Source organism: Mytilus californianus, unplaced genomic scaffold (assembly GCF_021869535.1).
Source record: "Mytilus californianus isolate M0D057914Y unplaced genomic scaffold, xbMytCali1.0.p SCAF_6, whole genome shotgun sequence".
Lineage (NCBI taxonomy): Eukaryota > Metazoa > Mollusca > Bivalvia > Mytilida > Mytilidae > Mytilus > Mytilus californianus.
The window spans coordinates 4,010,346-4,033,292 of NW_026262712.1; the positions used below are offsets into that span (position 1 = coordinate 4,010,346).

The 22,947-nt window shown below is 32.4% G+C and overlaps 2 protein-coding genes across 5 annotated transcripts in view; both read left to right on the forward strand.

Annotated features, from left to right (window-relative positions):
* The window catches only part of LOC127706048 (uncharacterized), a 502,975-nt gene that overhangs the window by 201,385 nt on the left and 278,643 nt on the right, over nt 1-22,947 (forward strand). The window lies entirely within an intron of this gene.
* The window catches only part of LOC127706049 (uncharacterized), a 343,243-nt gene that overhangs the window by 143,537 nt on the left and 176,759 nt on the right, over nt 1-22,947 (forward strand). The window lies entirely within an intron of this gene.

Genomic DNA, 22,947 nt, shown 5'->3' on the forward strand with positions numbered 1-22,947 from the left:
TAGCATGACAGGTGCCATTACGATTAGTGATGCAGGAACTTCTTAACTTTACAGTGCACATGAGTTGAACAGTTCAACACTGGTTTTCCTGGGGTTTGTTTGCTCAATTTTAAGTTTTTCATGTAGTGGTTGTTAATGTTGTATGTCATTTCGTTGTTTTTCTTTTAGACCATAGTCTTGTCTGTTTTTATTTGACTTATGATAGTTGTATCCTCAAGTTACATGTACCATCTGGAAACCATTTTTCAATATTATCACAAAATGATACACTTTTTTTACCTTCCCTATATCTTGATCACATAAAATTATACTGTAATAGAAAGATTTAATTTTTATTTATCTAGGTGCGGCCAGGCTTAAAAACATTTCATGTTGCACAAGTTTGTCTAGGTTCCAAGTACTCGGAGTAAACATGGTAAATTTTGCAGAGAAAACACAGTCTTTTTTTTTAAATCTTAGACAACTAATCCCACTGCCAACCCACCATTGAAATGATTTATTTCAATCACTCCCAACTCATAAATACGAATGTTTCTGCCTACATGCAATTGCAAGTCTTAAGTAAAAATATATTTAAAATTTAAACTTTTTTTTGTTCTCATTATTGTGATTTTTTTCCCACATGGTAACATTCTCTTTATCAGTGGGACAGGTTTGTGGGATATTTAGGGCCATGAAAGTGTTGATAATGTGTGAAGAGTGGGGACAAGTTGACTTTAAAGGGATATTTTGGTAGTGCGGCGAGTTGTCCTGCTTGTTAAATAGTTATGATGAACCTTATATTATATGTATTTGGTCTCAGATTTAAAAAAAATATATGCATGGTATCAGCGGGATTCGAACCCTCAATCTAGGGATGTAAAGGTAGCACTTTAATCGACTGAGCCAGAGATCTTCCTACCAGTGTATCACACAAGGCCGAGTTAACCCCCTAATTCTACGGAGCAGTGACACAACATTAACAAATTATGGTGTACAACTTATTTCAAGATTTTGAGAAAACAGAAGAGTGGAAATTTTTGGTGTGAGCACTTTTCCCTGGGCAAGTTCAACTGTAAATTTTATTTGTCTGGAAAAAAAACTGGCCATGAATTTCCCATTAAATATTCAAGTAGTTTACTTGCTCTGAATTTCCCATTAAATATTTAAGTAGATTACTGTAAGCTTGTACGATTCTTAAAACTGTTTTGTATTGCAATATAAATGATGTTTGTGATATTTATTTATGTGTATAAAAAAAAGGAGGTATGAGATTAACAATGAGACGGAAACCCAAAAGCAAAATAACCAAATAAATCTAGAAGGCAACTAACGTTTTGTCAATTTCCTCCGACACCTGTTTACTTTACTATTTTCTTTCATCTGACAAGCTTGGTGTTTTGCAGAACATTGATGGGCCACCAAAGAGTCACTTCTATCTATTAATTTGCCATCAATTAAGTAAGATTTTGATCATCAAGTTGTTGGTGTATCCTACAAATTGTGCAACAATTTAATTTATGTTCAGAAGTTTCTTCACTGTAGAGTCTGGTGAAATTTATAAGCCACGACGTTTGAACTTCTATTTGATGTATTCCTTGTCTTTTTTCGTTTATTTTTCTTCGTTTCTTCATTGTTATTTTTATTCTTGTCATCATTAGGTCCTATTGATATATTTTTATAATTTGTGGGCCGACCTAAGGGCCACGGTTCCGCAGCTAGTATTTATCCATCTTGATAAAACCAAAATAAAAAAAATCAAAATAACGCTTCCGTTTGAAGGCGGATGAAACCTGGTCAATGGAGAAAAATAAGGCAATGTTTATGAGACCCAGATTTGCATACTCGTATTTATCTTTTTAATTTTGGTTATCGATCTATTTCCAGGTTTTTTAATACTTGTCGCCATGAACCCTTAATATATATTAATAAGTTGTGAAAGTAATTCTGTATTTTTTTTTATCAAATTTAGTTTTGTCAAGATAATTTTTTTTATACTTGTCCACGGGCAACCTAGATAAAAAAAAATTGCTATAGTATAGTAATATTTAGTACTTGTCCGGTTGTTCAAATGTATGAGTCGAGCGAGTCGGGCATAGCATTTTCACACCCCTGATATAGTTCATGTACCAGGTAACCCAGGACCATGTGGGGCATAGGCGGTAATATATTCTGGAAATAGCCAAGGCATCAGTAGCTAGCAGAGGATCAATACTATTTGCCAAACTTGTAGTACATGTAGCTATCCTAATGGTTCTTGAGCACTGCGTTACATCAGTTAAAGGACTAGTTCTCTGAAGTCAAACTACTGCTGTAGGCATCTTAACTCTAAATTGAAATCTTCAAGCTACATTGACACAATAACAGACATTAGAGAAGGCATGAGGACACTCTTGAAACACGACTACTAACAATCCTATCTTGGATCCCAGGGCATGCTAATCAATATAGCCATGAACGAGATAGCAGACAATTTGGCAAAATATACTGGAAAGGGGGCCTCATTGTTAAACAACCAACTTAATATCATAACAATATCAGATGTAAGTGCAGGCTATAAAACTGAAATGGCAAAGTAATTAGACAATTTGTGAAACTGAAGACGACTTTTTGTTCTGGTACCTACTGGGGAGGGATGTACAACCTGACGCATCAAACCCCCAAATACAATGTTTGAGGAATATTGTCAGAATTTAAAACAAGCTACAGCAGATTGAATGAATACAGAAAACAGCAGATTGAATGGATACAGAAACAAAATAGGTCAATCTTTCTAGACATACAGAATGAATGCGGCAAAGAAGAGACAACATAATACTACTTAATATACTGCCCAAGACACCAACAGGAAAGAGAAGACATGATAAGACAACTGGAAATATTGAACATTCCACAAGACATATGATCAATATTGTCACCACCAAAGAGAGAAACCTCAGCACGATGAAGCAACAGCACACATTGTAGGGATGTATACGGATAGATCAAGGCGATTTCAAGAACTGACACGCCCTGAATCCCGAGCCTAAATAAATATTGTAAAGTACTGCGAGAAATTACCATGAGCAACGGTGTATCATGACACAAGAGGGAAAAACTAGTACAGAGAGACAAGTAAAGTGTCAATTTTAACCTTTAGGATCAGGATACATGCACTTCCTACTCTAGGTTACGATTATACATTTTTTTATGATTATATTTTGACAACAGCTTTTGTATGATTTCCGTTTGTATTACACAAGAAACAATATACAAAGTAAATACACTTGCGTAAACAACACTCTATTCAAGCAAGTCGAACATCAAGTAATAATTTAGCTATTTTCAAGTCTTTGATCATGTAAGATATAACTTTTATGTTCACGGTAAATGCAGAGAATATGATTGGTTACTTGTATGCAGACAGTCTTATTAAAGGAGTATTATTTTACAAAATTTTATGTGAGAAATTATCTGACACCTGTAAAATTCTTTTGCGACCTTGACCTACAATGTTAAACACCGGGTAAAAGACGTAAGTGGAAACGTTAAAAAAAATCGGAATCAACCAAGATTTATTTCCAATGGCCAAGGACGTATAACCAGGGCCGTAACTAGCATGACTAGTCTCTTTGAAAAATGAGGCAATAAATATTCGCCGAGCGGAGCGAGGCGATAAAAATTATCGCGGCGAGGGGCCTGGCGGCTGCTCAAAATCCACAAAAGCTCTGGAAAAAATAACCAAACTTCGAGCATTCTGAGCGTTTCACAGACCCTCTTCTTCTTCTTCCTTGTACGGGAAAGACTCCGGTGCCGGAGTGTGGAATATCCCGGAACTGTGGCGCTATGTACATGCAAATGGATGTCGAAAATTTTGTTATAATAAAATAAAAATATTTGCCACAGTTCAATTACAATTTAAAATAACATTAGTTGTAGCTTAATGTTAAACATATTCACATTATGTACAGTGGCTTAAATACACTAATTAATTAGCCATACTAAAACCTTCAAATGTTAAGGTGGAGATACCACCTTTGAAGGATTCTAGGGAGTGTGACATGCAAATTGTTTCTGGGAGATCATTCCAGACAGCAATAGTACTTGGAGAAAAAGATGATTTAAAAAAGTCTTTATTTGTATATATATGTCGAAATTTATGTAGGCCTCTAGTTCGCCTGTCAGATTGTGTCAGGACGTCATTAGTGACTTCAACCAACCCCCCATTAATCTTATAAATCAAGACAAGCTTAGCTTTTGTTCTACGGGATTGCAAGTTTTCCCATTTTAGTTTGTATAACATAACAGTGACAGCGCCTGGTGATCTATCGTTATAGTCATTAAAACTTGTGACATATCTTGCTGCCTTACGCTGTATCTGCTCAATTTGGTTTATTTGGCTTTGTTTGTACAGATCCCAAACTGGTGAGGAGTACTCGACGGTCGGACGCACAAGTGATGTGTACGTAAGAATTTTAACCTTACGTGTACAGTTTTTCATGTTTCTACGTAAAAAAACCTAGTGTTTTATTTGCCTTTGAAGTTATATTATTAATATGGGGCCCCCATTCAAGATCATTGCTTATTGTAACTCCTAGATACTTGCTGTCTTTGACAGATTCAAGTACATGGTTATGTAATTTATATTGAAATAAATTAGTTTTCGACTTTTTACAAATATTTATTACATAGCACTTTTCAGGATTAAATTTCATTTGCCATTCAGATTCATAATTTTCAAGGCTTGATAGATTTTTTTGGAGTGCTTGAGACTCATTTATATTATTTGATGTTTGATAAAGTAAACAGTCGTCAGCAAAATGACGAATCTTACAGGAGACATGCTCAAGTAGGTCATTTATGAATAACAAAAATAAAGTTGGGCCTAATACTGTGCCCTGAGGAACACCAGAGTCAACAGCTAATTTGGAAGATTGGACACCGTTAAGCAGGAATTGCTGTTGCCTGTCTGACAAAAAAATATTTTATCAAAAGTAAGTTAATTTCACGTATACCATAATAATTAAGTTTTGTTATTAATCTTTCATGGGGGACCTTATCAAAGGCTTTAGAAAAATCTAAAATATTGCATCAACTTGATTACCTTCTGCCAAGTATTTGGCTATGTCCTGGATGCTGATAACAAGTTGTGCTTCACAGGAACGTTTACTCCTAAAGCCATGTTGGCAATCATTTAAAATATCATTTAAATCTTAATGTTTTCTAATATTACTTGTTAAGACTTGCTCTAAAACCTTACAACATATAGCCATTAAAGAAACCGGTCTATAGTTAATTGCATTATGCTTATCTCCCTTATTAAAAATTGGCACAACATTTGCCTGTTTCCACTCTTCTCGGATTTTTCCATCATTTATGGATTTTTGAAAAAAGAATACAAGGAAGGGGGATATCTCTTACGAGAGTTTATTAAGGAAAATAGCAGGGATATTATCAGACCCACTAGCTTTATGGGGGTTTATATTTTTAAGGAGTTTAATTATGCCATTGATATTAATTGTTATATCTGGCATGGTGGGGTAGGGACTTTTAGGTTTATGTGACATTGAAGTTTTATCTTCTTTAGTAAATGCACTTTTAAATTGTTCATTTAAAATATTTGATTGTGTTTGTGGATCACTATAAAGTAATCCATCTTTACCTCTCAAAGGTGAGACTCCTGATGTTTCAGTCTTTTTCCCTTTTATGTATTGCCAAAATAATTTTGGTTTTTCCTCAAGTTGGGGACTTATGATTTCTTCCATATATTTACTTTGGGCTTTCCTAATTTCTCTTTGAGCTGTTGCTTTAAGCTTTTTGTATTTATCTTTGGGGATTTGTTTCCAAGTTTTTTTAGCTTTATTAAATGCTCGTCTTTGTTTTTAGCTCATCGGGGCCCGAAGGGCCCCATGTGAGCTGATGCCATCACTTGGCGTCCGTCGTCGTCCGTCGTCTGTCGTCGTCGTCTGTTGTCGTCTGTCGTCGTAAACTGTTTCAAAAATCTTCTCCTCTGAAACTGCTACGCCAAATACCTTCAAACTTAACTAAATGTTCCTTAGGGTATCAAGTTTATAAATTGTATCCGAAGTTTTGATCCATCGACAAACATGGCCGCCATGGCTAAAAATAGAACATAGGGTTCAAATGCAGTTTTTGGCTTATATCTCAAAAACTAAAGCTTTTAGAGCAAATCTGACATGGAATAAAATTGTTCAATTGGTCAAGATCTGTCAGCTCTGAAATTTTCAGACGAATCGAACAACCCATTGTTGGGTTGCTACCACTAAATTGGTAGTTTTAACAAAATTTTGCAGTTTTTTGTTATTATTTTGAATATTATTATAGATATATATAAACTGTAAGCAGCAATAATGTTCAGCAAAGTAAGATCTACAAAAAAGTTAATATCACCGTAATTGTCAATTGACCCTTAAGGAGTTATTGCCCTTTAAAGACAATTTTACACAATTTGTTTATCAAGTTTGCTAACATTTAAAAATCTTCTCCTCTGAAAATACTGAGCCAAATACCTTCAAACTTTAACTAAATGTTCCTTAGGGTATCTTGTTTATAAATTGTATCCGAAGTTTGTATCATCGACAAACATGGCCGCAATGGCTAAGAATAGAACATAAGGGTCAAATGCAGTTTTTGGCTTATATCTCAAAAACTAAATCTTTTAGAGCAAATGTGACATGGGGTAAAATTGTTTAATTGGTCAAGATCTATCGGCCCTGAAATTATTAGACGAATCGAACAACGCATTGTTGGGTTGCTGCCTCCGAATTGGTAGTTTTAACAAAATTTTGCAGTTTTTTGTTATTATTTTGAATATTATTATAGATATAGATAAACTGTAAGCAGCAATAATGTTCAGCAAAGTAAGATCTACAAAAAAGTTAATATGACCAAAATTGTCAATTGACCCCTTAAGGAGTTATTGCCCTTTAAAGACAATTTTTACACAATTTGTTTAATCAAGTTTGCTAACATTTAAAAATCTTCTCCTCTGAAATACATGTGAGCGATTCAGGCTCTTGAGAGCCTCTTGTTTACATAAACTATCAATTTCTTTATTTTCCCAGAGATTTGTATATTTAGATTTTGTCAATTTACTTGGTATATTTTCATTGATGATTTTTATTATTTCATCTCTAAACTTAATCTACCACTGATCTATAGTAAAATAGACTCAATCGAATTTTTTCGACAATATTCTGGTCTCAAAGCAAAATATATAGATTCAATTTAAGACTTTTTAGTTTTTATGGACAACATCAAAAGACCGATATGTAGGATAAAGCAAAAATCATAATTCATATAGTCGAGTGTGTGGCTGCTGTTTTTTTTTTTTTTTTGGCTTGCAGAAAAACGTATTATACCTGTCAATTATCAGTCTGTGCCAAACTGTTTTAGGATTTGTCTGACCGAAAAAGAAATATGACCTTTTCTACTATATTTTCAACTAAAAAATCTTAATATTTCTGTCTGACAGAATGATTTTTTGTCTGATATTTTGTTGGGCAGACAGAGTTTGGGATACATTGAATAATGTTTTTTTTTATCAAATGAAGTTAAGAGGGGGCTAATTATCATTGACATAACGATGTGAAATCAGTGTTGATAACACATTTCAGTTACAACTTGATGTAGTTCCTAACTGGGATAAAAGGGTACACTCAGGGAAACTGTTCTTAGACCTCATTGCTACATTTTTGTGCAGTTTTAATATGTATACCGGCTGATTAATGTCGGATCTGTCTGTTCTGGTCTTGTATAGGGTTAAGACTTTGGTGAAATATTTTTGTGACTTAAAAATTTATTCACAGTACAATACTTTAAGTACCGCTTAAGTCTAGACCTTGTCGTAGGGTATGAATGATTCGTTCGTTGTTGAAGACCCTCCAGCGACTGTCAAGATGAAGAACATGAATAAAAGCCCTGTTCATTGATAATTCGTATTTTTTTATGTATTGTGTGCGATTTTGTCCCCTGCACATTTACTCCATATCCCTTTATTTTCTATTTTAGGGCCTGAACACGGCTTAATGCAAGTTTAGCCTTTCAATGTAAAAGATCATATGACAATACTTTATTTTCTTTTTAAATGATTTGATTCCGGGAGATTGGGTTGTCTCACTTTAATTTAACCCATGTCAGCTTTTTAGTTGTATTTACAGAAAAGAGAGCCAGTTTTGTATTCTACTAATTACGCTCCTCGGCTCTTCGAGGATGTTACTATAGCATTCATTTCCCGATGTACAACGAGGCATCTCATTTAAAAGAGGTCAAAATCCTTGACCTATGAGTATGACGTAGCTATACCTAGCTATAAATACTGCGGCTATTACCTGTGCCAATCATATTATTTTTCGAGCAGCGAGGTGTCTAACTCGTTATAATCTGTGACGACGTCCAGAATTTTAAGATTTTGTAAAACTGAGAACGTTGTTCCAGTAAAAAATGTTTTATAAACATTAGTTATCTTGAGAACTTATTATCCAAGTTCGTTAAATACAATGTATTTTATCGTTGTTCTTTTTTCTAATCCTTGTTCTAAAAATACACGTGTACTGTGGTGTGTAACACACAGGTGCTTATCACGTAATCAATGGTGGACCGAACGTTCACTTTTTAATAATTTTGACATTTTTTCGTCTAAATAAATTGATACATTATCGTAGTTATTTTAACACGAATGAAACTCTATACAGAAGTATATAAGTAGAATGTCTTTCTTTATTTTCAAGGTAAGTGCAAAATGTACGAAGGTGTACTCGTACATTCTTGCTATAATGTACCCACGTAGTGACGTACAATTTATAGAAAATATAGCAAATATACTTGAGATTTTATTATCACAAAATGTTGTGATTAAAAAACATTTCTTATTCCAATATAAGAAACTGTAATGTAGTGCATTGGAATATTATGCTAGACTACTTGGTCGATATGTACACCTGTATGTGTGTTACTATAAATAGACAAAGTTAGTGATAATACGGAAGGCATAATGTGCCACTTCCAATCTAAGGTATCTGTAAACCTTTGCTAAAGATATGTTATATCAAATAATGTTCAAATAGCTAATTTTTAAAAGCTTATTTGTCCAAAGCAATTAATGAGCCTAGAGACTTTTATAAGTCCTTGGTGTGTCATAAATGTGACAACAGTTCAGAATGAACTTACAATATTGTTGAAACTATCAAGAATATGTACAGAATATGTATATCTGTAATATACAAAGCCATTTAAGGCTTCAAAATAAGTTCTTAGTGAGATAATAAAACTGTGTTACAGTTGAAACATTTACAGAAATAATATTATGTGACTGATATTTAAAATATCTGAATATTGAGAGGTCAGTGGAATATCACAGCAAACATGACCAGAAATAGGTCGAAGGAGGAACATTAGCATTTAATGAATAGTTCCTTGTAGAGCATTTAACATGCCACTAACAAACAATTGATTAGGTAGAAACATACTGTAGAAAATAATAGTAAAACAATTATTATTGTTTGAAAAATCTGCAACAATGCAGTGTTTTAAAATGCAAACTTTTGTGGCATAATTCTGTACATGAAGTTAATCTCATGTCTTTTACTATGATTTCAGATTTTATATCTTTATCTTGGCAAAAATTAAAGCAGAGGAGCATTGCTCATTGTTAACATGAGTTCTTTGCTTTTGAAAAAGAATAAGTACAATATGATAATGATGTTGCAAATTGTGAGAAGTGTGATGCCAACATATCAAAACATACTAGTTGATATCAAATATTAAAAAAGAAAGATCATAGGATCTTCTGAAAAAATTATATGATTGACCTGCATTGGTCAGATGTAAATTCCTTTTTTCAAGGATAATTTTTATGATGTTGACATAACATGCATAGTGTTACCGACCATGCAAGGGCTGTATAGTCAGTCAAGGTCGTTAAAAACTTCCATATATGTATGCATAGTGTGGAAGGAAATAAAAATAATTTCCATTGGATGGTTTTATCATTGCCTTGAAATTCATCAATGTAGATTTCATATTATGAATAAAATTATTTGACACTTGTAAAATGATACATTCATGTACATTTATTACCATATCTTTATTAAAGATATCCTCATATAGTTGAAATAAGACAATAGAGTTTTTCAGTCTTGTATCTTGGCATTGTTATAACATTAATTATGAATATAACAAACAAAGCCTTAGAATAGGTAAACAGTTACTCTTTTCTGAAGAAATAGTTCATAGTTATTGTTCTCATTAATCAGAACACAATTGTAGATCTTGATCATGTTGTCTACAAGGTATCAGTAATAGTAAACAACTTTTTACTGTAAAATATAGTTTGAGATACAACTATAAAAATTATTTAGATTCTGCCAAGGAAGGAAGATTCTTTCCAAAAGTCCTATTTTGACTTGCAGAAAATATTGTTTAAATGTGCTTATTTTGATAAGACAAATTGTGCTTTACAATCTCAGTAATGATACTAGATATGATAAGCTATAATATATATTTATTAAATTGCAAATGGTAGCAACAATGAATGTCAAAGAACTATACAAAACAGGAAGATTTTTCTCTCAACATGCACATTTTGCTTTGATGTTGGACATGAAATATCTGACATATTTTCCTTTTTATAAAAGGAATACTATAATGTACATTAGATATGTGCATCACTAATCTTTATTTGACTAAGTGTTGCCTTGTTATAGGCTAAGTCATTTCTCTGTAAACAATTGAATATAATGTTTAGGGGACTAATCTCCTACACATTTTTCGTGTCAGATAGCAAATACTGAAGAAAGTAGTATTACATGAATTTATGTAGAATTTATAAAGTTTCTATAATGATAATCAAATGATAATATTGCATCTATGCATCTGTATTATTGAAATCCTTGATGGAAATGAAAATTGAAAATGGTGATCTTTCTAGACTCCATGAACTTGAAATAGAATTGCTATATTGATGCTTTTGTATCATCAGTTTATAAGAATTGACATATTCATGGTATGATATATATATATATATATTATATATCATTTATATATTTTTATGCTCCATCGAGAAATGCAAAGTATTCTATAAAGCATTAGAATTTGCAAAGCAAATTACAAACTAATATTTTGTATATGTACACTGAATTTTCTTTTCAGTTCAGATAGAAATTACTTTTCTTAATTACATGTAGTTATATTGCTCTAAATTTAACATAGCCATATATAACATTAGATGTATATATATATAAAAAAAAAAAAATAAAAAAAAAAAAAAAAAATTGTACATGTAAGATGTATCATAAGCATATTGTACAAAGGAGCAGTTCAAGTCTTGACTGATATAGGTTAATATACAGTAATAGTTATATTCCTTCAATATCCAACATGTGTATGGATATCAGGATGGGTGAAGGTCATTTTCAAATGTTACAGTTTACAATGGAAGTATAAACTTTGTAACCCTTCTCCAGTTCTTTTTAAGAAAATTACCAGATTATCAGATGAGTGTTCACAGAATAGTATTACTTAAATCTTAGGATTTTTAAAACACGCTGGATCAAGTTTTAATTCTGGATATATTGATCTATATTAATTCTTATAACATAAGATATTAAATAGCTACACTGTTTTTTGTATAATTTGTTTATACTTAATGAAATATCATAACGATGATACTTTTGAGATGATTAACTTCAGAATGGAACATTAGATGCAGTATGTATATGTAGACCTAGTCTGTATGAAGTGTTGGACTTTAAGATTCAGTTTATTATCAATACTGTTTGATATATATATATATTACTCATATACTACATACTCATTGTCATAAACAAACATGGAATGTAAATTTACTGAACCAGACATCAAATACTATATTGTAGTTGGTATATTCCAGATACAAATGAATAAGAAGAAATTTGTAAATATAGTCACTTTATTAGGTGTCCTGAATAAGAACTAAGGTAGAGGCTGTTCATCTTTGACATCTACATGTAGTTTTAAATAAGTCAACCTTTAATTAACAGGTGACCTTAGTGTGACAGTAATCACCTATTTATGACTTTTTAATATGACTCAGAGAGGAGTTTTTGATTGCTAAGTTATGTTAAAGTTATGAACATTAACACTATTTGAAGCTTTCGTTGCTTACTTGAGCTTTTGAATCAATTTTTCTGTTTTTACAATATTAAAGACAGACTGAATTGCAAATGTCATGCAAAGAGATAATACTTGTAGAACTTGCAGTGACAGTTTTTAGCTAGTAAATATACTAGATATTTTACCATGGATTAATATTAGATAAATCATGTATACATAATATTGAAAGCTTCAGAATTCTAATGAAAATCTGTATCTGGCTGTGTTTACATCGGTATTTAAACTACTGTCTCCTGAATTTGTCTTCAAATTCTTGTTTGTTCATACACATCTGAACTACAGAGACTACTGTCATGTTAGAAGAGTACAAAAATAAGGGCTAAAGAATTAAACACTTTCAAATATTTAAGAAAAGTGTTGCCGAATAATATGTCAGTAGATATTTAGATATACAAATAATGGTTTGTGAGCAAGTATCAGGCCAATGGTATTTTGAAAATTCAAAACTTGTTATATAGACATAGGAAGATGTGGTATGAGTCAGTTATGCTCTTTATATAGTTAAGAGAATTTGTCTTGAATGTATAGAATAAGTTATTATTCTTGAAAATAGTGAAATTCAGACTACAAAATATATTGAGAGAAATATACATTTTGTTTTGTTTTCATTTTCAAAATTACTTTAAATGTTTTTGAAACTATTTTTTATACCTGGACTAACAATATTGGTACTTTACCTTAATATTTAGATTATATTTTTATTAAGTCAGAAAGATTAGTTAGATTGACAACTATCTTAGTCTCCAGTATATTCTGGACTGATTCAGCAAATTCTGATTTGCTCCTTGTTAGTTGTTCAGGGAACTACTTGTTTGTGCCAACACTTTGAATATGCTATAGTAACATCCTCGAAGAGCCGAGGAGCGTAATTAGTAGAATGGACTCTCATCCAAGTATAACTTGGAATATGAAGGATGAGAGTCATTCTAGTAATGGAGCCTGAGGCTCAAGAGGATGTTACAATTTACCCACCCAGTTTGGAGGGTACTGTTTGCCCATCCCAATTGTTTTGGTTGCACAAACAAACTTTGAATCATGATTGGCACAGGTAATAGCCGCAGTATTTATAGCTAGGTATAGCTACGTCATACCCATAGGTCAAGGATTTTGACCTCTTTTAAATGAGATGCCTCGTTGTACATCGGGAAATGAATGCTATAGTAACATCCTCTTGAGCCTCAGGCTCCATTACTAGAATGACTCTCATCCTTCATATTCCAAGTTATACTTGGATGAGAGTCTATTCTTTAATATAAAGTTTAATTTTCCATGAAAACACGACATTTTTTTCTATTTCCGGTAGCATCGTATCTTTTCAAAACATTTCTCAAACACTATCTGGACATCGGTGGGCATGTAACATTGCCAAACCACACATCACCGTTCACGGCTCATCGTAGATCTTTCCCAAGTCTTAAATCTACTCACAACAAGGAATATCAGACAACTGGAGCTATAGTCATAAAGGTCGATAGATTGATTGGTGTTCGCTTAACGCCGACATAGAACATAGAACAAAAAAGCGAGAGCTAATTTCAAATATTTTTACAATTTAAAGTAGTTTTTAAAATTAGACAAAAGGTCCTGAATTATAATAAATGTTAAGTTTAAAACAAAATGATTAATTTACAAATGTAATTCAACACTAGGAGAATAGTCATAAAGAAAGGCAACCAATGAACAAAAGACAACCTTGGGAACAGATATTAGGCACATAACGACAAACAATCAACACTGACAACTAAAAATAAATGAGAAACATGGATCCCGAAAAAACAGGGGCGATGTCAGAGGGTGAACAGAATTTGCTTCTTGCAAGACAATCACCGTGAAACAATTTGATATGAAGACAAGCATTTGTGTCAACTTATTTTTTTTTCAAATTTCCAACATGAGGCATTTGCCTCATTTGCCTCAATGTATTTACGGCCCTGATAACTTTATATTATACGTCCTTGCAGTGGCGTATCCAGGGTGTGGGGTAGGGAGGTTAGAAGGCGTATGAACCCTTCTGATTGCAAAAAAAAAATATCATGTTTCTCGCTATTTATATGATTTTTGTATCATTAAAACGTCAAAAAAAAAATAATCTTGCGGTATATATTATATATTATTCAAAATAAAATGATTTGATTGATTTGTTGGTATCCTCAAGGACATATAGTTATTCGTCCTTGGTATCATGTTTTGTTTCGGGATTAAGAATTTGCTTTAATTTATCCATATTGCTTTTGTACGTTAATTTTGAACAGATACGTTACTATGGAATCATTTGCAAAAAAAATAACCACTTGCACGGGATCTGTTTAACTGCATACATATGTTTTTACATATTTGATCTTCCTTTTCAACAGTAAAAAATGTCCTGTTATAAGAAAAAAATATTTGAAATAAAAGACCATGTTTTGATTAACGATGAAATACGGGTACCATTTCTGAATTCAGACATATATAATATGAGCTATCTGCCTTAAATAAAAACATCTTATATTGTATATGTTTCATTCAAGTTTTAAGTGTTACGCTCATTTCTTTGATTTCAAATATTATATATTTAAAGTTTATTTATAATCAATATTTCCAGAACCGATATATATAGCGGAGTTTTCAGTATCAAAGATACGTGATCTGTTCATTTCCAAGTTGAAAAAAAAGATAAGATATAAAAACAGTTGAAAAAAATATATGAAATTACCAAGAGCAGTTGTTTATAATTGATACTTGAAAATATTTGGATTAATATCTTGATACATTTTTTTTTTATTAAGAATTAGCTATGACTATTATACTAAGTTCTTATAATAGTTCCAGGAATTAGTGATATATATACTGATATAGTCTTAAATCTCTATTAAAAAAACTGATCAAAACTGTGGTCGCTTTTTCGAAATTTACAAATTAATTGTCTATGTTCAAAGTTTTGGGGAAAGTGAGGTATGTTTCAAACAGAGTGGAGGAGAACTACAATTGCAGTACAATGTATAGTATACAAATCCTTGGTTTCTGTGTGCCCTGAGTGTATTTATTAAATACATAAGTAATGTTTAATTATTTTTTCTTATACCCGATATCAGCTGATCAGAGATAGATTAGTACATGTCTATCTCAGGCATTTTTAATTGAGTATATCGATCGCACTGTATTTTGCCACCTACGCAACAACTTGCATTGTGACGTCATAGCATTATTGATCGGAAATAAAACGATGCTAGCTCTGCTTCTGTGATTAGCCGGATAAACAGACTTTTATTCCCATATGGACAATTTTATTGTATGGGAAAACATGACAAGAAGTAGGTAAAATCTCCATACATACATCAGATGTATGGAGGGGGTATGATTCGGTAACACTGTTACAAACACACACAACGACAGTAGGGCATCAGCAACTTGGTTAAAAAAGGGGGAACAATTCGGTAAACATGATCCCAAGAAATGTATACGTAACAACATGACAATAATTGCTAAATCTGTTACAATTATAACTTCATGTTGAACAAAATGAGTTTCTTTCAATTAGTAAAGTTACATAATCATGTATATGTTTGCAAACTCGTCATATTTAACTGTATGTATATATACACATGATAGATACATGTTGTTTACATGTTTTGCACTAGTCCGAGGTTACTCTGACACTCTGACGTCAAATAGCTGTTTTGCCAGACAAGCTGGGGCCGTGGGACGTCAGAGCTCTCTCTAACTTGACCTTCATTTGAAAATAAAAGTTAAAATACCAGAATCGATGGGTCACTGAAAACCCCAAATATGAGAAAATAAAGGGTGGCAGGTAGATGAAACTTTCATAAATGAAGAGATAAATATATATGTCTGGCAAAACATCCGCTGGACGTCAGAGTAATCTCGGACTAGTTTTGTTACACCATTGTCCCAGGTTAGGTGTAGATTTGGCACCTCCAAACTTATATAATATTAACCCCGCCATATTCTGCAAGTGACTGTCCCAAGTCAGTAGCCTGTAATTCAGTGGTTGTCTTTTGTTGCTGTATATCATATTTGTTTTTAGTTCATTATTTTTTACATGGATTAGGCCGTTAGTTTTCCTGTTTGAATTGTATTATATTTGCCATTCAGCATGTTCAGTGCCTTTTCAAGCTGACTATGCAGTATGGACTTTTCGCATTGTTGAAGGCCGTACGGTGACCTATAGTTGTTAATTTCTATGCCAATTACTACTGGTCTTTACAGTTTGTTCTTATGTTGTGCTGTTACACCGCTGTCTCAGGTTAGTGGAAGTATTGAGCTCTCACCATGCTCACCTCACCACAGTTTTTATACATGTATATCCGTCGAACCAAGTCTGGAAACCAGTTGAGTGATTGTCGTTGGTTCATGTCTTTCACATATGTTTTTCATAAATTGTTCTGTTATGAATTAGGTTGTTGGTTTTTTCTCGTTTGAATTTTTCCTCATTTTTTATATCAGGGTCTTTTATAGCTGACTGTACAATATGAGTTTTTCTCATTGTTGAAGGCCGTACAGTGGCCTATAACAACCCCCAATATAGGATACTGTAAATTCAGAAATTATTGCGTGCATTTAGTATTGCGATTTTGTCATTTTAGACTAAAATACGATTTTAATTTTTGCGATATTGAGAAAAATCGTGTTAAATCCATTTTAAAAATTTCAAAATGCGAGTTTAAATTATTGCGATTATAACCCTGTCGCATTTTTCGCAATAATAAAAACATCGCAATAATTTCTGAATTTACAGTTTTAAAACAGTCGCCTGGGCGACCTATAAAACCTCCAGGTGACATTAATTTCATTGTTGGTTGCCATTTGGCGACTCATACTATTTGGACCTGGTGACCGTAAAATTCCGGATAAATAACCTGCCTCCGGTCATATTTTATTAAGTTTTATTCACAGTCATACGAGCGCTTGAATGTATGCTAAATCTTGAATATCATTTATTATGATTTCAAGCATTTTTAATCTTAACTGGGCTAATAAAGCGTTTAACTTAAGTCCGAATTCAAACGTCTGATGAAGTGTTTTCGGGGCCAATACATCCTAGCAGCCAAACAGATGTTGCTGTCCGAATTATTCAAATAAACTACCCAAAACAACGATGTTTCACCAGCTAAGAAACAAAAATAAGGGGCGGAGAGTTCCTCTATAGAAACTCCGGCTTTTGAAGAGCCAATTACATCTTCTTATGTTGCGATTAAGCTAAAAATCGCACAACCAACTTCGAGTGATACTGGAAAATTTATAAGAAAATTCCAAAACAGCTGGCTAAAGGAGTTGTCCTGGTTGATCTATAATGAATATAAAGATAAAATGAGCTGCAAATTTTGTCAGAGCCTTCCTGATTTAGCTGGCCAATCGGATATTTGCTTTGAACAAAGACTAACTTATCTTATGTTTTCTAATCTATACAACAGAAAATTGATTGATATGCTTTTTAACTCACCGTTCCGAAGGAACTGTGAGCTTTTACCATCACTTGGCGTCCGTCGTCGTCGTCCGTCTGGTGTCAACTATTTCAAACACCTTCTCCTCTGAAACTACTGAACCAATTCCAACCAAACTTAAGCTGAATGATGCTTAGGGTATCTAAAATAAAATTTGTGTTTTATTTACTGTTTCGTCAAATAACATGTATCCGAAGTTTGTATCATCGACAAACATGGCCGCAATGGCTAAAAATAGAACATAGGGGTAAAATGCAGTTGTTCGCTTATATCTCAAAAACTAAAGCATTTAGAGCAAATCTGATTTGGAGTTAAAGTGTTCATTAGGTAAAGTTCTATCAGCCCTGAAATTTTCAGTTGAATTTGATAACCATTGTTGGGTTGCTGCCACTAAATTGGTAATTTTAAGGAAATTTTGCAGTTTTTGGTTATTATCTTGAATATTATTATAGATAAAGATAAAATGTAAACAGCAAAAATGATCAGCAAAGTAAGATCTATGAATAAGTTTTTTTACCAAAATTGTCAATTGACCCCTTAAGGAGTTATTGCCCTTTTAGGACAATTTTACATAATGTGTTTATCATGTTTTCTAACTTTAAAAACATCTTCTTCTCTGAAACTACTAAACCAATTCCAACCAAACTTAAGCTGAATAATTTTTAGGGTATCTAGAATAAAGTTTGTGTTTTATTTTCTGTTTCGTAAAAAAACATGGCCACCATGGCTAAAAATAGAACGTAGGGGTAAAATGCAATTTTTGGCTTATATCTCAAAAACCAAAGCATTTAGAGCTAATCTGATGCGAGGTAAAAATGTTTATTAGGCCAGGCTCTGTCAGCCCTGAAATTTTCAGATGAATCTAACAACCCATTGTTGGATTGCTGCCACTTAATTGGTAATTTTAAGGAAATTTTGCAGATTTTGGTTATTATCTGATAAACTGTAAACAGCAAAAATGTTCAACAAAGTAAAATCTACAAATAAGTCCGTATGACCAAAATTGTCAATTGTCCCCTTAAGGAGTTATTGCCCTTTAAAATCAATTTTTCACAATTTGTTCATTCAGTTTGCTTACTTTAAAAAATCTTCTCCTTTGAAACTGCTGAATCAATTTCAGCCAAACTTGGGCTGAATGAGTTTCAGAGTATCTAGTATAAATTTTGTATTTTATTTTCTTGTACGTCAAGAAACATAGCCACTATGGCTAAAATAAAACATAGGGGTAAAATGCATTTCTTTGATTTTGATTTTGAAGAAAATATGACAGATACAAAGAACATTTCAATGGAAGTTTTAAGCCATTCATTAATATATATTGAAAAGCAAAATTAATTTTTGAAAGATTTAAACAAAAAATTACAGTTGAGCGATTCAGGCTCTTGAGAGCCTCTTGTTTTACTAGTCTTCATTAGCTCTATGGACTAGACTTTCGTAACAAATTTCTTAGGCGACCTGAAATTATTTCCTGTCCACTAAAGTTTTGAATTGGCCACTGAAATTTTATATCTGGTGGCCAAAAGGCCACCTGGTCTTTAAACCTACTTTAAGGGCTGCTATAATTGCCTACATCCACATCATTTGAAATCTGGTGGATAGTTCAAGTTGCCTCTATTTCCATATCTCTCTGCCTTGCTAGCGTACTGCCTTGCTAGCCTACTGCATGTGCTGACTTTGTCCAAAAATATTTTTTGAAAGTCCAACATAAAGTTTCTGTAGATTATTTATTAAAAAAACATTCAAACAGAGCAACATTTTTTAAGGATATTTAACTTTGTATAAACATTGTTAAGCTGATAGTTCTTGTGACATCAGATCCTCAAATTTTCTTAATCTGTAAGAATGTACATTGTATTACAAATGTATATAAAAAAATCACAGATGGGGCAAAATTAAAAGAAAACATCTATTGTTGTAGTACATGAAACTAATCACTATAAAAACCATTCATGCAATAAATATTTTTAACATGAAATTTATTAATAGTCCATTTCATTTTCTTTTTTTAAATGTCCAATACAGGTAGGCTTACTTTCTGACAAAAACGTGTTGTCATTATAGATTTTTTGTCAATAAAAGGGACGATAGTATCTTTAACATTAGATATATGACGTTGACAAGGTACATTTGCAAAAAGCTGGTAAACATTAGATGGTTTAAGTAAATTGACTTTTTTTCATGACTGTGGCATTGGAAGGGATCAGTAATGTGTTTTTCAGGTAAAATTTTATCTGCTATACATAGTTTTCAAATTAATCGCCAAAAACAAAAGAAATAAGTGTTGAAAAGTAATTTTAAGGACAGAAAATTATTATTTTAAGGAGTCAGTTGACAATTTTGGTCATTTGACATACATGTACAATGAAATACATGTGCTGCTGATCATGAACTGACTTCAAATAAAGCTAATACTAACAATGAACACTGCCCTTTCCTGGATCTTGATATCTATATCTTTAACGGGAAGCTTATTACCAAAATTTATGATAAAAGAGATGATTTTTCATTTCCTATTGTTAATTATCCATTTTTAGGAATGTCACCATCTTATGGTGTTTATATATATATCTTGTTCGATTCGCTTGTAACAATGTATTTGATTTAAACGAAAGAAATCTCTGTATGACTGAAAAATTGTTACACCAGGGTTTTCGATATCACAAATTAGTCAAAAAATTAACTAAATTTTATCATAGCTACAAGGACATCATTCGTAAATCATGTACATATAAATCAACATGCAGACATCTTATACGTTCAGGTATTTCACATCCAATCTTTTATGGTAATATTCTATACAAAGCATAACAATGTTGTCATTCACCTCTAAAGCTAACCAAACCTTTAAACAGACTTATTCAGAAGGGATATATAGTTACGATACTGTTGTCAGGTCATTACAGATGGCATATTTTGGAATTAATATTGATTCACCCATAGGGTCTTTGCATCAGAAATAAACACATTTATTCTAAAACCAGTTGTTGGCATGATACGGGTTATGTTCCAGCCTTCACGATTAACTTTTGAGTCCACAAGCCCGAAGCTCAATTTTTTGAAAATTTTAGTTGGATTCGGTTGGCTTGTAGAGAATAAAATTGAGAATGGAAATAAAAGACTTTTACAAGTCTGAAAGCAATTTTAATTTATGTACCATTGTCATTTTGCTTAGTTTATTTTGCTCCCTATTCTGACATCAGACTCAGACTTCTTTCAAATTGAGTTTTACGTTGGGTATTGGTGTGTGTTTGTTTAATCTACTTTGGCTAGAGGTATAGGGGAGGGTTGAGATCTCACAAAACATGTTTAACATTGCCACATTTTTGCGCCTGTCCCAAGTCAGGAGCCTCTGGCTTTTGTTAGCAAGGTTAGTCTTGTATGTTTTTTAAATTTAGTTCAGTCATATGTTTTGGAGTTTAGTGTGACGTCCATTTTCACTGAACTAGTACACATTTGTGTTTAGGGGCCAGCTGAAGCCCCCCTCCGGGCGCGGGATTTTTTTCGCTGTGTTGAAGACCCATTGGTGGCTTTGGCTGTTTTCTGTTCTTTGGTTGAGGTTGTTGTCTCTTTGTCGGACACATTCCCCATTTCCATTCTCAATTTTATTTTATACTTTTCTTAGAACATCTGTTATTAACATAATTAAAATAAGTTATTAGAATTGAGAATGAAAATGGGGAATATGTCAAAGAGACAACAACCCCACCAAAGAGCAGAAAACAGCCCCCCAAGGCCACCAATGGGTCTTCAACACAGCGGGAAAATGCTGCATCTAGGCAGAGGCGGGCTTCTGCTGGCCCCTATTCAATAATGTTCAGCAAAATGGACGCCACACTAAACTCTGAAACATATAAATGAACCAAAATTAAAAAAACACGACCCAAGATTAACAAAGTCCAGAGGTTTCTGATATACCTCATATACATGTATGTCATATGCATGTATATTGTAATTTGGTTTAGTAAATTGATTTTATTCAATAATGTCATTGAATTTTGTAAAGTAATTTTACTTAAATTCTACTATTTTAAACTAATAAATAGCATATTTATTATGTTTATGTGTTATTGAAATTTTCAGTGTCTCTTTATATAACTGACACATTTTTTGCTTCTCAAAAGATTTTCTTTATTCTTATTACTTTCATTAAAACTTATTTATGGATACAAGAACTTGTTGAAACGTCAATGTTCAGTTCTTTTAACATTCATGTAAAGCTAAATTAGCATTTAAAAACATATTTATTTCTTATGTGATGTAAGTAGTAGTTTACAGTACATTGAAGTTTATAGATGCTAATGTTATAATCTTATAGAAAGAAGTTTATACAGGATAAGCTATCATTTTAAAAGGAAAGACATTAATCATGTTAATATTACCCAGTTAAGTCATTGCAATAGCCCATTTTACTTTGACTTTTGTTTTAAGGGGGTACAGAACACCTAAGGGAGTTAACCCTAAAAAATTAGCTGAACGTTTTAATCACATACTATTAGTATGGAGAAATCAAGCTTTTCAACGATCAAAATTAGTGTTTGTCAAACTGCTATATATCCAACCAAATTATTCCTGTAAATTGTGTGGTTCAAATTTCTAGAAATTTTCATATTTTTGTCAACAGATCAGAGTTAATATTTTGTCAAAACTTTATGAAAATTAAACGAGCCAAATCTATTTTAGTCAAAGTGTTGGGTGTTCCCTTAAGGAAACTTTAATAAATCATTAATTTACCATAGCCTTTTTTATGGTGCCATATTAAGCTTACTTCATCCAATAACTGAATAGGTGTAAACTTTCAAAACCTCAAAGTTATAAATCTCCCAAGTGTAATATGTTAGTAAGGGCGGAGAGGGGTATTTGCAGTAAAACATATTTCTCATTGTTTCTGGTATTAAAACTAGAAGTTTTAAAATTATTTTATTTAACCTTATACATACATTGACATACTTGCAGTCTGCACCGTTAGCCACTAGTATGATGCCCCAAACTAGTAAAATTTTATTCAGACTATTAGATTATGCAAAACTTTTTTTAGACACATAAGGAAGATGTCTAAATATTTGTCATGGGACTAGTAGTTGGAAAAGATTTTGGTGCAGACTGTAACTTGAATTGTTTAGAGATAAGGATATGGTGTATTAATATTATGGTGGTACCAAACACCTTAACTAAAATTAATTTGGCTCGTTTAATTCTCATAAAATTTTGACAAAATATTTACTTTGACCCTTTGACAAAAATATAAAAAATTCAAAAAACTTGAACCACACATTTTATCGGAAAAATTTCATTGGATATATCTAGCAGTTTGACAAACACTAGTTTTGATCATTGAGAAGCTTAATATTTCTTTAACAGTATAATGTGATTAAAT